The sequence below is a fragment of the Vipera berus genome (assembly GCF_964194415.1).
Source record: "Vipera berus genome assembly, chromosome: 4".
NCBI lineage: Eukaryota > Metazoa > Chordata > Lepidosauria > Squamata > Viperidae > Vipera > Vipera berus.
The window spans coordinates 45637086-45653151 of NC_138206.1; the positions used below are offsets into that span (position 1 = coordinate 45637086).

At 36.5% G+C, this 16066-nt stretch overlaps 1 protein-coding gene across 1 annotated transcript in view; it reads left to right on the plus strand.

Moving 5' to 3' along the window:
- Positions 1-16066, plus strand: part of ROBO1 (roundabout guidance receptor 1) — a 257295-nt gene that overhangs the window by 19214 nt on the left and 222015 nt on the right. The window lies entirely within an intron of this gene.

The following is a 16066-nucleotide window of genomic DNA, read 5'->3' on the forward strand; positions in this document are numbered from 1 at the left end:
TGATGGGAAAATAGTTTTGAATGGATACTGTATTGAATATGCTCTGTAAGATCTGAGTTTTGTGGTTCATACCACTATTCCTATAATAAATAAGTAGCTAAAATATGCCTAGATACAGAGCGTAAAGGAAAAGATGATAGGGACTATCCTATTGCTGGGACTGTAGGAAAATAAAGCTTGAGAAGTCAGGGAAAGAATAATTTCCTATTTTCTAAATCTTTGATTAGTTACCAGTCTCTTTGGACCATCCATCTAACTGCCCAATAATCTTCCTGTCTAATGACATGAGAAATTAAAGCAATTTTTCTGATCAGATCATGTTTTAATGAAGTGTGTATTCACCACAAAGAGTTAATCTCAAAGATTAAATAACATATTAAGTAGACCAGGGATGTCACACTGCCGGCCCACGGGCCAGATGCGTCATCTGGAAGCCGCGCCCACCCCATTGCTGGCAATGGGAAAACTGTCCCGATACGTTGCATGATATCACATGATGTGTGTTTGACATGTCTGAAGTAGACTGTTCTTGTTTCTTATGCATCTTCATGATTTCTGAAACCTTTGGAATATTTTGAACAAACAGAATGTATTATAAAATATATAATACGACATATGACCGACAATCTTTGCTGGCATGGTGAGTTTCTAGTTGTTTTGGAACTGTTGGTGAGACTGTTAAAAGTCGTTGGCACTGTTTGAATTTGTTCTACCAGCAGCAAGATCTGACTGCTGGCCCAGTGATGGATTGTATTGCAAATCAGGGCTGTTTCCAGAGGAGGAGAGGACCTGGAGCTTATGGAGCAAAGGAACTGGATGAGGCTGTCGGCAGGCCCAGAGGAAGAGAGAGAGGCTTTTGGAGGAGTTGGTGGCGGCGGCAGCGTACTCCAGGGGCGAAAAGAAGCAAGGCCTCTTTAAGGAAAAGGTGGAAGAGTCAGGATCAGAAAAAGGAAAGAAGGCGAGGTTGTCAGAATACAAGCGAATTTGAGGGCTAATCCACATGGAGCCCCATTTCCATCTGTCCTGTGTGCCATCGTTCACTCCCTAGAGACTAAAATGGACAATGTGAAATTTGAGCGGGCCACGAACAAGAAGTATATATCGGAGGTGGTGACCCTTTGAGAGCTGTATGCAACGAAATTTCATTTTGATGTTGTTGTGACTCAGGGCCAGCCTGTGGGCCCGGCAGCCGGCTCAGATGTATCGGATGACTCAGATGAGGGGGAGGAGGAGTGTGTGGGAGACGAACCGGCTGATGATGGCTTGCAGGCTTGGCAGAGCTCCCAGCCGGGGCCCTCTTCTCAGCTGCGTGAGCCCGATATTGCGGAGGATGATGACCCACAGCTGGCCCTGTTCAAGGACGCCCGACGCAGGAGGCAGTCGAGCAGGACCAAGCAGAGAAAGGCTGCGGGTCTCCTCGGGAGGAGGCAGAGGGAGGCCACGCCCTGAACTCTAAATAAAAGGAGTGTTTGGGGAAGGGCTGGTTGCTGAAAGCAACCCTTCTGCTTGAGGATTCAAGTTCCAGTGTTTTTGTTTCTTGTTCTGTTAATTGACTAATAAATCTTGGCAGACGCTTTTCAGCCTTGGACGCTCTCCAGTCTCTACTGTTTGAATAGGGGTTTGCCTTATTACAAGGCCGGTAGTTGGCTGGTTCAGAACAGTTGTATGCCGATTGGTGTACATTCAAAGTGACAATAAAGTTATTATCATTATAATGGAATGGTGAAAGAAGAAAGGATTTCAATTCTTGTTCAGTTTTACAAAGTGAATCCCGGGTGATAAACAGATCTGATGTTGGCTAAAATGTATTTAGCGTAGGATAACATTATATTCAAAAGTGAGTCAACACAAAATAATATGCTGTTTATGTAATAGTGAACTTGAACCAAGAATAGCAGTAATTTCTTGATAGAAATTAAGACAGAAAAGTTTATAGAGGGTATGGCAGGGCAAAGGTGGAGTGAAAGGGAAAAATGAAGTGAATGTTTTAAGAGTTCTATTGCTGAACATATCTGAAGCTTAAAGTGCAAGAAATCAAATTTAAATTTACAGTACTGCCATTTTTTAAAGTGTTTATTGAGTTGTAAATTACCATTCCTTAGTGATCAATTGGTATGTTTAGAAATGCAGGTAATCCTTGATTTACAACCATTCATTTAGTGACCATTTGAAGTTATAATAGCATTAAAAATTACTTATGATTGCTTCTTATGGCATCCCTATGATCACATGATCAGAACTCAGGTGTTTGACAGCCAGTATGATTGACTAGTACCTGAGTGTGTGTATATATATGTGTGTGTGTGTGTGTGTGTGTGTGTGTGTGTGTCCATCTGTACATTTAAGCAAGATCTGTAAATCTTAAATCTGTACATTTAAGCCTTGGTGGAGCAGTGGGCTAATGCCTCCTTAAGTAACACCAGCTGCCTGCAATTAGTGCAGGTTCGCATCCCACCAGGCTCAAGGTTGACTCAGCCTTCCATCCTTCCGAGGTAGGTAAAATGACGACCCAGATTGTTGGGGGCAATAAGCTGACTTTGTAATAATGCCGCTTGGGGTGTGTGTGAAAGCCCTAAAAAGCAGGCATATACATAGAATGAAGGCTACTGCTAAGCTTGTAAGCCGCCCTGAGTCTTCGGAGAAGGGCGGGATATAAATGGAAATAAAATAAAATATAAATAAATAAATAAAAACCAAATGCACAGGTATAGTATAGGTGGTACCTTGCTCAATAGTAGAAACTGTGAGAGAGATCTCGGAGTCCTAGTGGACAATGACTTAGATATGAGCCAGCAGTGTGCTGCAGCTACCAAAAAAGCCAACACAGTGCTAGGCTGCATTAACAGAGGGATAGAATCAAGATCACGTGAAGTATTTATACCACTTCACAATGCCTTGGTATGGCCACACCTGGAATACTGCATCTAGTTTTGGTCACAACGATGTAAAAAACGATGTTGAGACTCTAGAAAGAGTACAGAGAAGAGTAACAAAGATGATTAGGGGACTGGAGGCTAAAACATATAAGGAATGGCTGCTGGAATTGGGTATGTCTAGTTTAATGAAGAGAAGGACGAGGGGGGGACATGATAGCAGTGTTCCAATATCTCAGGGGCTGCCACAAAGAAGAGGGAATCAAGCTATTTTCCAAAGCACCTGAAAACAGGACAAGAAGCAATGGGTGGAAACTAATCAAGGAGAGAAGCAACCCAGAACTAAGGAGAAACTTCCTGACAGTTAGAACAATTAACAGTGGAACAACCTGCCTCCAGAAGCTGTGAATGCTCCAACACTGGAAGTTTTTAAGAAGAGATTGGACAGCCATTTGTCTGAAATGGTATAGGATTTCTTGCCTGAACAGGGGGTTGGACTAGATGACCTCCAAGGTCCCTTCCAACTTTATTATTATTATTATTATTATTATTATTATTATTATTATTATTATTATTATTATTATTATTATTATTATTATTATTATTATTATTATCATATATAACTTGTTAGATAGTATACATGATTGTAATGTCTTTCAGGAACACTTGATCTCCATTTGCAACCTTCCCAGCGAGAAGATGGGTTTGCTTAATGAACACATGGTTCACTTAATAATTGCAGTGATTCACTTAAAACCATGGCAAAAATTTGCAAACTCTGGAATAGCTTACTTAACATCTTCCTTGTTTAAAAATGGAAATTGTTGAAAATTGTGCTCCCAATTGTAGAAGACCACCTGTAGATAAAGTTATCACTGGCAATTTGATTTAAATCAAGACCGTTTTTGAGGACTTAAATATCTTAAAGACCCTTTTAACATCTGTTAAAATGTTCTAAACTTAACTGGTTATCTGTAGGTCTTGCCCACAGCAGTGGAATCATATCTCACATTTAATGACACCTCAGTTGTGCAACATATTCCTGAATTAAATACAGCATTCTGCATTTAATGCTGTCTTGTTTCAGAAAACCAAGTTACAATATGTTCATTCACTTATACAGGTACATATACAAGTGCATAGGCCTCTTTCAATTTTTTTTCTATTTTTTTTACTGAACTTTGCTTATTTTTTATTGATTTGTTATATGGTTATTTGATTGTGCAGGGTTATTGGAAGAAATTGTATCCTATATATCGGAGAATAATTATTTACTTGCACTATTTAAATGTCAGTTTTTTTAATTATAGCATTTCTACAAATTTAAACTGGAAAGTTCTCACAATATTCAAGTTTGAAATGACAGCAAACATGCAAGTTAGTTTAAAAGGAAGCATTGTAGTTCAGATAAATAGCTTCTTAACTTGGCATTGTAAATGGAAGAACAATTTTGCATGTATTTGCTTGTTTGTTTGAAAGCATGGTAATAGTTTGATAGTGTTCTGCGTTAAACATAGTTTGGATTCTTTTAAAATCATTTTCTATATTACATCACAAGATAGATATAATATTGTTAAGATGGTAGAGTAATAAGATTAAAAATGACTAGCATTTAATAAGATGTAAAGTTTAAAAATGCATGGAAAAAACTACTGAGAAGGATTCAATTTAATGATAGACCTTCTGAAAGAGATTGTCCTAAGCACAGTTAGCAATCAAAATGCTAATTTTATTTTATCAGTTGTACCTGCACAATCTGGTACTGATAGAAATAATGTTAAAAATAATGTAACCATACTCTGTAACAGGGGTAGGCAACCTCGGCTCTTTTATGACTCATGGACTTCAACTCCCAGAATTCCTGAGGCAGCCATGCTGAGGGGAAAGGGTTAGGGTTAGGCCAATCTTGGCATCTTTATGATTCGTGGACTTCATCTCCCAGAATTCCTGAGCCAGCACATGGCTCAGCATGGAAACCTCTCCCTTTCCCCTCAGCATAGCTGACTCAGGAATTCTGGGAGTTGAAGTCCATGAGTCATAAAAGAGCCGAGGTTGCCTACCCCTGCTCTATAACAACTCTGTTACAACTGTGCAGACATTTTTACCAGTTGGATAAAAATAATGTTTGCATCTTTCAAACATTTGAATGCTGATTACTGGATTATTTAATGCTTAAAATTGAAAGCATTTTAAAGTATTCTGTTTGTCTATTACAAATATAATCTTAATATTAGGAAGATCTGTGTTTAACCTTTGTAATTGTGGAACATAGTTTAATAACTATTTAATCTGAGTTTTAATGGCTAAATGCAACAGTAAAGTAAATGCTGTAATGTAGTTTATAATCAAATTATATTCATTCAGTTAAGATGAAGTACAATATAATAAATTTTATTTTTACTTGCATGATTTAAAAATTACAATGTTTTGCCCCAGTGTTGCCTTTTTATAATGAAACCCTCTTTTGAAGGCATCTATTCTTTTATTTCCCAACCCCCATGTCAAGTTGTATTTGACTGCTTTGATACATTGTTCCTTATTTATTCTCCATTCCAAGGTTCAGCTACTCTGAAGAATGGGTCTTTTTTGTAATAATACCATGCTTGCTGGTGCAATTAGTAGGGCTCTCACTAACATTAGGAATAAAACCATAGCCTCTCGTGAATTTATATGGGAATCTGTGAGCTTTTTTGATTAAAATAGCTTACACATTAGCAACAAGACATTAACCCCAATACTGATCAATGAAAGCATTTTGTTTTAACTATGTTTTAAGATTACATACATACTCTTTCTCTAACACATACAAACACACACACACACACACACACACACACACACATCTTTGACTTGATGGCTGACCATTTCCTTTCATAAAGAAGTTTGTATAGCAATTGACATATGCTACAAGGACTGGGGACATCTTGGTTCAAGGTCAGCCTCAGTGAAAAAAAAACCACAGATTTTTGGCTTATCCTGTCTAAATGAAATCATAGTATCTTGGATGGTTAATAAAATAGTTTCTTACACAATTTGAAAGAAAGATATTGGCTGTAGGAAATAGCAACTCTTTGTCTTCATATCTAGGAAGAAGAGCTAATTTAAAGCCTTATGCATGACTTACAGCAATGAGAATTGGCACAGAAATTTAAGTGGAAAGCTGAATGAGAGGAATGTTTAATTTAATGAATGCATTAAGGATCCACTTGTGTGTCTGTAAATGCTAGAAATTATGTGTCTTTACCTCTGAATACTTATTTTCTTGCATGCAAAAGTAGTTTATTTTTAGTTAGACTATCTGAGATGAAATAATACCTATAGTATCATTGCTCTTAATTAGATGAGAACAATTTAAAGAAAGCTCTTTAAAATGTATAAACATGTTTGGCTAAATTACAATTAATGTAAACTATATATAGGAGATTCAGAACTGAGTACTGCTATTATTCATGGAAATACTAAATGTTAAAATATTTCAGAATCTCAATTCACATGTAACAAATTTTCTCCCTGTAATTTATTGAATAAAGCAAATTATTACCGTAAGTGTCCAGGTTGTTAATTTCCATGACCATTTGGTCTTTTCTGATAATTAACTGAAAGCTGACACATTATGTTAATCTAACATGCAAATTGTACAGTTTATAGCATAGCTTATAACATATAAGTAATTGGATTTTGGTATATTGTGGAACAGTTTGGCTAGACAACCATATGTTACAAATAACCTTTTTTGCACAGAAAGCACAGCTAACTATTGGATGCCTTTTAATTTATTTAAGTATATTTTTTATCTGTCTCATGCATTGCTTTGAAATTCTAAAATGTGGAATAATTATAAGTAGGATATGTTACCGTTACTGCTGAAATAGAACAACAGTTATTAAGTACTAAATAATAAGAAATTTACTGGAATAGTCAAAAAGCTCCTGCCTGCATAAGAAGATTGTTCCTATTTGTCTTATTAACTTGAAATAAGGTATGTTCTGCAAGTGAACAGAATAGCCTTATCCAAGTATATTTACAGATTTTATTAACTATAGAAAAAAATTGATTTAAAATATACACCCAATTGGGTTATAATTCTCTAAACATCAGGCCTCATTGATCATTCTTTTTTTCTTATAACAATCGTATTCATAACTTGTAATATAAGTTCATATCCATCTGACTATACAAGGTGATAAAATGTATTTGTGCATATGAAAAACCTAGAATTTATTTATTTATTTATTTATTTAGTTATATTTATATACCGCCCTATTCCCTGAGGACTCAGGGCGGTTTACAGGGAATTAAAAATCCAAAATACAAAAATTAAGAACCAAATTAAAAAATATTAAATTGACCCTGTAGTCGATTAAAAAGAACCCTAAATTAAAATTTCTCCTCAGTCTGGGCCCGAGAGCTCGAAGAGCCAGGTCTTCAGGCCCCGGCGGAATGATCGGAGGTCGGGAGCAGTCCTCAGCTCCACCGGCAGCTGGTTCCAGAGGGCAGGCGCCCCCACTGAGAAGGCCCTATCCCTGGGTGTCACCCGCCGGCAATCTCTTACCGGCGGGACCCTGAGCAGACCCTCCCTGTGGGAGCGCACTGGGCGAAGGGCGTTTGATGACGGCAGCAGGTGTTCCCTCAAATACCCCGGACCCAGGCCATGTAGGGCTTTATAGGTGATAACCAGCACCTTGAATTTCACCCGGAGGGCAACCGGAAGCCAATGCAGCTCGCGGAGTAGAGGTGTTACATGGGAGTATCGGGAGACCCCCATTACAACTCGCGCGGCCGCATTCTGCACCAGTTGAAGCCTCCGAGTGGTCTTCAAGGGCAGCCCCATGTAGAAAGCGTTACAGTAGTCCAAACGGGAGGTCACAAGCGCATGAGTAACTGTGCGTAGGGCGTCTCGGTCCAGATAGGGACGCAACTGGCGCACCAGGCGAACCTGTGCAAAAGCCCCCCTGGTCACGGCTGCTATGTGATCTTCAAAATTGAGCCGTGAGTCCAGGAGGACGCCCAAGTTGCGAGCCCTATCAACGGGGGGTAACACCTCACCCCCCATCGTTAGAGGTGGAATAACTATTGTTATTATTGTTTTTTTTTGTTTATTTTTCAAATCTAATTCAAAGTACCTATAACAACTGAATTGCTAATAAAAACATATGTTGTTTCAAATTGAAGCAAACAAACAAGCATCAAACAATGAATTGCAGTTCTACTAAAGTGTTTCTGATCAAACAAAGTAGGAACCTGGACTAATTCTAAGTGACGAATTATTTTAAGAGGTAGATAGAGCAAAGTTGAACCAATTTGCCCCTCTCTCCTGTCCTTTTTTATTTATTTTTATTTTTTTTATTTTAATCCCATTTATATCCCGCCCTTCTCCGAAGACTCAGGGCGGCTTACAATTTAAGCACAAACCAATGTGCTTAGCAATAGCCTTCATTCTATGTATATGCCTGCTTATTAGGGCTTTTGGGGCCCCCCCAAGCGGCATTATTACAAAGTCAGCTTATTGCCCCCAACAATCTGGGTCGTCATTTTACCTACCTCGGAAGGATGGAAGGCTGAGTCAACCTTGAGCCTGGTGGGATGCGAACCTGCACTAATTGCAGGCAGCTGGTGTTACTTAAGGAGGCATTAGCCCACTGCGCCACCAAGGCTTTTCAACATGGCACATTTATTGGCCCACTATTTCTAAATCTCTTCATCACTTTCCATACTTGTCTTCAGCCAGTGAGTCCACCAATTTTAAAATGGCATATCCCATCAGCCCCTCTATCTGTATTTTTTCCCATCCTTTTCTATTATCTCCTTATATGTCAATGATGACTCAGTATAGCATTGGCATATTCTATCTTCCCTGACCAGTCCACTGCCTTACCACTTATCCACTCCCAGTTGCTGTCATTGTTAACACAGTTCACTACTAGTTGACATGTCCCATCTTGCCTATTATTTTTATTTTCCTCAGTTGTTAACAATGTCAAATGTCGTCCAGGGATCAAAGCCACTTCTGGCCCTACAGTCTATTTTGAATCATATTGGACATGTCTAAATGCCCATTTTTCTCTACATAGAGATAAAAATAGCTGAGATGTTTATGTTTCAGTTTAGCCACAAACCATTCAAAATCAGTTGGCGGGTGCCAATGTTATGCATAAAAATATATCCCTGAACATTAGTATTTGAATAAATAGCTTTTACAGATTCTGGAGTGTGAAGAATTTGAATAAATAGGGTAGTCTGGTTTTGTGTGTTTGCTTTTAACGGTTTATCTATGTGGTTGCTAAGAGTTGACACCAACTTGATGGCACATAATCAATCTGCTTTTGGAATGATTTAAAAAAAAAACAAGGAAAGGCAGGTCCTGTCTTTAGTTTGTGGCAAATAATGATGCTGTGTCTTTCTTTTTTCCTTGCCCCCCCTCCCAAATTCTTTACATTTGATATAATGAACAAAGGCTCATTTTAAGTACTTCTTTACTACCCGTAGCAGTCTACGCAGCAAATAAAATAAAATGTTAGAACAAACATCTGGCTTCATTTGCAGACATAATGTACTAGTTAGCCAGTAGTAATGCTTCATCCTTTCCCAAAAGCTTGCAATGGATTTCCTTCTACTTTTGTGGGTTGTGGCATGCCAGTGGAAAAAATGTTCTTCAAATAAGGTTCACAGTGTTGTTTCAAAGACAAAATGCTGCTTTTAATTAGGAACAATGTATCATATGAAACACTTTGATTTATAGATTAACTCAAAACAGCAGCAGATGATGGTGATGACGAAGGCATAAGGATAAGGAAACTATAAGTAATATGTAATATTGCTGTTTTTCTGCTGAAAGGAAAGGAGCCATTCTTATTATACAAGTATTGCTTTCAGTTATTCATAGCCTTGTTCTTTCTGAAAGTATTGGGTCCCCAGGCCATGCTTTGTAAGAGTATTGGTAACTGTCGGTTAATTATCAAGTTGGTTCTAGTTTGACATACAGTTTAAAATAGATAATTTCATAAATCAATAATATAAAAACTAGTGTCACTCAAATTATTTTTAGGAACAAAAATACTAATTCAATAAAATTGAAAACTTAAATTTAAAATTTCAGTTTACCCTACATTTTAATGTGGTGGCCTTATATTAATACTGCAAATAAATGGTAGGCAGTTCATGTTCAAGAATTAAGGGCTTTATAAATATTCTTTCTCATTTGGTTAAATTGATCAGAATTGTTAAACTTAGATTTCTTCACAGTATTGTTTTATTTATGGAACAATTCTATGGGATATTAAATATTTCTAAATAAGAGAAATCCAAATTTTTAAGAAGTTATATCTAATTTTTGAACTTTTTGCATAACATGCTGATTAATGAAACACATTTATTCTTAATTTAACAAAAAAATCTGTCAAATTTCATTCACTTTCTCATTTTTATATATATAATGTTCCTCTAGCACCTTTTGTTGTTTGGTTCATATACTTTAGAAAACATAGTTTGTTTAACAAACTGGTTTGGCTTCACATATAGAACATAAGCTATAATCCATCCTATATAAACTATTTTCTATTTGTTGATTAATTAAATCAGTAAATTATTACCACCCTGGTGACACAACTGTTAAAGTTAATTGTTTGAAATTCCGTAATTTTGTGTCATCTCTCTTAAAAATTTAAAGAGGTTTTTTTTAAAAAAAATCACCCAAGAAACTCCAGAACAAATATGCATCACAGCTTTGTAATAAACATGAGATTTAGCCTTATCATCTGTTGAGCTCAGCTGTTCTTTCAGAGACTAATTTCTTCTTTATATTTTAAGAGTTCATTCCGTAATAGCATCTGTAGAGGAAGCTATAAGCAAACTGAAATAGCTAGACTTACAATATGTTGGTAAGAGATGTTATCTACCAAATGGCAACACAATATTTTAAATGTGTTCTATTTAAGTTACATACTAAGTTTTAGTGTGTTTGATAAAGTAGCCATAATCCCTCCCCTGCCAAATTTGACTAATAAAGTGGTGTCTTGACACCATCTGTCTATGCAATGCAACCACTCTCGTGACCTCTGTTCATTTATTAGCAAAATGCCCCCCCCAGCTATCCCCCAATTATTGTTGTTTCTCTGTACACAATATTTTATACAGATGGTAACTGTGCGTGCAAAAAGGGGAAAATTCAGATAATTAAATGTGCTCTGCAGATTTTCTGTATAATGTGATATGTTGACAATGTTGAATTGGCAGTAAGAAAACCCTGAGGAAATCTGGACCGAAAATGAAATGGTGGTAGCTCATTTTACAGTTAATACCCTTTAACTATTCTGTTCTTCTAGAAAACTGTGGTGTGAGAGTGTAAATTCTTTCAGTGGGGGGATGCATTGAGGTCAAATCTTGCTTAGTTTTATGAATACTTATTTAAGCAGAGCAGTATTTCTGCATTACTTAGTCTTCAGTGCAGTTCAGAAGTAACTGAGAACATCTGAATGATGGTTATTGTTAGAATTCCTAGTCTTGAAGGGTTCATATTTTTATTTATATAGGTTGTCACTAAACTCTGTTTATTTTATTATGTGCTAGGTGCTAAAAGAATTCTGGTGAACTAAAGGAGGATAGAGTGAAAAGGATAATATGTTTCATTTCTTAAGTAAGAACATATATCAGGAACAAATATTAAGCAACTACAGATAACTACAGATCATTGAGTGTTATAACAAGCATATTAAAACAGTTGTACCTATATATATAGAATTTCATAGATATAAAACAGGTAGTTTTCAACTTGTGACCACATTTGAGCCCAAAATTTAAGTGAGAAATTTGTCAAGTGAGTTTTGCCCCATTTTACTTTTCTTATCACATTTGTTAAATGAACCACTGCAGTTGTTAAATTAGTAACATGGTTGTTAAGTAAATATGGCTTCCCCATTGACTTTGCTTGTCAGAAGTTTGCAAAAGGGGATCACATGACCCCAGGGCACTGCAGCCATCATAAATATGAGCCAGTTTTCAAGCACCTGAATATAAATCACATGATCATGAGGATGCACCAATGGCCAGAAATGTAAAAAATGGTCATAAGTCACTTTTTTCAATGCCGTTGTAACTTCAAATGGTCACCAAACAAGCTGTTGTAAATTGAGAACTATCTGTATGAAATGTATATACTTAGCTATGAAACTCAGCTGGGTGTCTCAGCCTAACTCACCTCACAGGATTGCTGTTGTGGGCAGAATAGAAGGAGGAAGGAAGTGTGTTGGATATGTTCACTTTCTTGAGTTATTTATTTATTTTATTTTATTTTAATTCCATTTATATCCCGCCCTTCTCCGAAGACTCAGGGCGGCTTACAAGCTTAGCAGTAGCCTTCGTTCTATGTATATGCCTGCTTATTAGGGCTTTCACACACACCCCAAGCGGCATTATAAAAAAGTCAGCTTAATTGCCCCCAACAATCTGGGTCCTCATTATTACTTGTTACTTGTAAAAAAATACTAAAAGTGAGATATAAATAAAATAAATATCAGAAATTCAAATACCGGTATATGAGAATGATCTTGTCTACAAATGGTTTCAAGACTTCTCCCCACTCCCCCTCTCACCCAAAAGGCATTTACATGTTTAGATCAGTTTGTTGTGCATACAGGGTAGCATATTTCCCATCATACCTGAAAATGGTCATGATAGCCCTCCATCTATGAGAATTTGGTACCTTTTTTTTGGGGGGGGGAAACATCATAACAGATGAGTTATGCTGCTACTTTTACAGTATTAGATGATGGAAGAAATAGAAAAATTCAACATAGATATTGGATTAAACAAATTGTGCCCATTGCACTAACATTAACACAAATGTTATTAGAAAAACTTATTAAAGATTTTAAAACAAGTTCAATTATCTATGAAGTCAAACTATAATCATAGTTCACATTTTACACTTGCTGACATAGCTTTCTGTTCCTACTCATGACATCAACAGTTTCCCACACAAGTCCCTATAATTAATAATCAAGAAAGAACAAGGTTTTGAGACTTATGCTGCAATCTTATACATAATTTTATGGAAGTACATCCCATAGAATTCAGCAGATATATATTCCTTCCTTCTTCCCTCCCTCCCTCCTTCCTTGGGATCAGGAGGAATTCTTTTTCAATTACACTGATTTACATATTCCCTTTTACTCTGGGTTTCAGGCAGGACACTCAACTGAGATGGACTTGCGTCTTGTATAGAATGTATCTGCATGGTTTTGAAGCATCAGGCGCTCCTGCCACATCTATTGTCTCTTATTCCTTTAAGCAATTCCTCTTTTTCTGTTTTGGATTGTGAATTAGAGTGATATTTCCCCTCATATTAGTTTCAAGGGCCTTTTGGGCCTCATATCTGGTTCTTCTCCCAGGCTATGGGACATGATCAGAGCTCTTGCTGTGTGGACAGTAGTTTATGTGTTGATTTGGAATTGCCATCTGTTTGCTGTTTATGGGGATCGTTATTTGTATATTTCAACCTAAATTGATTGATTGGATGAATAAAAATAAATAGCTGTCTATTTACGTCTAAATATAAATGGTTGCATACCATATTAGGTTTAATATGGGTAAAATGAAAATCTTATGTATCCCAACTGTTTTTCCCTTCTTAACACTTTTTTCAGTATTGTTCAGTAGCTTTTTTTCCTCACATATCAGGACTTAAAGGAGGCTTACAACTTCAGGATAGGGAGATCTGACTTCCACTTAAAACTGACAATATGAACTGTCAACCAGTGTAACAGATTAATCTATAGAAAAGATAATAGAACTGTTATAGGAGAAAATAATACAATAATATAATAATATTAAGAGTATAACAGGTAATCCTCACTTATCAATGGCGAGTCCTTTGCCAAATGACATCATGTACCCAACTTACAATGTCAGTTCCAGCTATAGTCATTAAGTGAATCACCCATGGTTAAGTGTGACATAATGTAACTGTGACTTTGACTTCTTGCTGGCTTCCCCATTGACTTTGCTTATTGCCAGTCACAATGGCAATAAACTGGTTTCCAATCATGATCATGTAACTGTGGGGATGCAGTAATGACTGCATATTCAATGACAGGTTGCAAAGTGAGGATTTACTTGTATGTCCCTAATTTTATTAGGAATTCTGCTATAAACCATGTCATTGATTAAATAAATTACTGCTTATGAGAAAATAACACTTTTTTCCAAACAGAGTTACAGGTAGTCCCCGAGGTACGAGCCTAATAGAGCCTGCAGATTAGGCTCATAATCGTCAAATGAATCAGACTCAATATTACAACATTTTAAAATCAAACTCATTAATTGAATGGGTCATTAAATGAACGAAGATTTGACTTATTATTTCCTCTGATGGCTGCCTGAAGTGAGAGACTTTTCCGCCACTCCTGCAGGCTGTTTCCGGCCACCAATCATCTGTTTCAGGTTTCAGGAACTACAGTATTGTAAATTGCCTCCCAAGCAGGCAGCAGCTTTTTTTTTAAAAAAAAACAACATCATTTGTTGCCAGGCAGCTCAAGCTTCATCAGAGGGGGGTGGAGAACTCTCTGATTGATATGTTGGATCTAAATCAATATGTTAACTGCTCCTTTGGTGGAAAATCAGGTCTCAATAACTTTACGCCCATATAACTTTGAAACTTTGAACTGGCAGTCCAACATATCAGTATGTAAGAAACCAGACCTTTCAAAGTGCCAATTCACAAGAAAGCAATCAGCTGCTTGGAATTCAAATATAGCTCCAAACAACTGACCACACTGGCACACAAGATGTTTATGAGCTAAAAAGAATAGGACAAGAAAATCCTGCTAATGATGTTACCTAGTTTGGTAACGAAACATTCAGGAATTATATTAAAACAAGTTTGAAGAACACACCACAGCCAAAATAATATATCTCTCAGTAAGTAAGTGGCTGCTATTACACTAATTTTCTGCTTGTAGGCTGCCGTATTATTTTCATTGGTACAGGGGCAGAGGATGTTGGGCTAGGTAGACTTAGTGTATTCCCAAATATCCTTTCCTATTTTAAAAGAAATGAAATAATGAAAAATTAAGTTAGAAATAAATGTAATAAAATAAATACTGTTTTAGTTAAATGTTATGGAAAAGTAATAGGTAAATGAAAGATTATCTCTATTTATACAGTTTGCATTCCCAATTCTTCAGTGACAATGAAAGTTTAAAGGTATTTTTGTTAGACTGTTCACTTAGATTACAGACTCCATTAAGGAATAATCATGTTGATTTACCTGCAAAAGGGTCACACCTTTTATTCTTCAGTGTCTCATTAACCTGGAGTTTTCTAATGCTTCTTGAATGTTGGGAATGTTAACTTTAAAGTTTCACTATGACTGAGGTTGGTCACATTCCTTTAGGGATTTGTTACTAATCCTTTAAAAGGCTGTTTGAAATATTTTGTTTTCTAAAAGTATAAATGTGTCTGCAAAATTGCTCCTAAAATTTTGCTTTTCTGCTTTCTGTCACAGGAGCTAATAACTCACATAACCCAGAGCTCTGTAACCCACTATATGGTTGTAACTATTTTGTAGTAGAAACCCATGCACAAAACCCCACCTTCACTGCATGTTTGAATAGAAATCAAGCAGAAAAACTCAGCAGTATCTACATGACTGGTTTTTGAAGAAGCTTCTGGAAAGGAATTAATAAATTGTACTTTTATCCTTTTTCCTTCATGGAAAAATCCTTTAATTAATACCAGACTTTGTTTCTTTTATGTTATATTCCTCACTTCAGTTGCTTACTGTGTATTTATAGTACTTACAAACTTGCAGTATTTCCGTCAACATAAACCTGGATCAACCCTGAAATAATTTTTCTTTTCAGGTTGACATGTATACAACTGTATGCTACTTTTCCAAATACAACATTGCAATTATTTTGTTATACTTGACTTACAGCTTTTCATTTAATGACTATTTGAAGTTAAACAGCACTGAAAAAAGTGACTTATGACCTTTTTCACACTTACAACTGTTGCAGCATTCCCATGGTCATGTGATCAGAATTTGGGTGCTTGGCAGCTGATATATATTTATGACAGCTGCATTGTCCCAAGGTCATGAGTCACCATTTGTAAACTTCCCAGCCAGCTTTTAACAAGCAGAGTCATTGGGGGAAAGCAAATTTGCTCAATATATGATTCAGTTAACAACTGCAGTG